Below are 375 nucleotides of genomic sequence, written 5' to 3'. Positions count from 1 at the left end.
AAATGTGTATCCAGAGGATGAAAACATTATAAATCTGAGCATGTTTCAACTTTTATACATTCTGATCATATAACATGTGAAAAAGTTCTAGCCAGAAAATACCAGTTTTCTTTGTTTAGAACCAAGGTTGCTGGTTGGTGGGCGGACGTGACATCAGACTATTGAATCATATATGATCACTCATGTCAAAATGGCATTATGTCGGGGTGAACCTTATGCCAATAATTGAACTTTAAGCTCAACTTATAATTTATATATAACTTAACTTATTGGGTTAAAACAACTGCCCCCATTGAGGAGATTGCGTATTAAAAATTTGGTGATAGGTCGTTTGCTTGTTTCGGCCCCAAGATTTGGAATGAACTACCACGTGGT

The sequence above is a fragment of the Berghia stephanieae genome, chromosome 2, assembly GCF_034508935.2.
Source record: "Berghia stephanieae isolate SIO BIC M18660-M18661 chromosome 2, UCSD_Bste_1.3, whole genome shotgun sequence".
NCBI classification, from domain to species: Eukaryota; Metazoa; Mollusca; class Gastropoda; order Nudibranchia; family Aeolidiidae; genus Berghia; species Berghia stephanieae.
The sequence above is the reverse complement of the archived record's forward strand: the minus strand, read 5'-3'. Positions refer to the sequence as shown.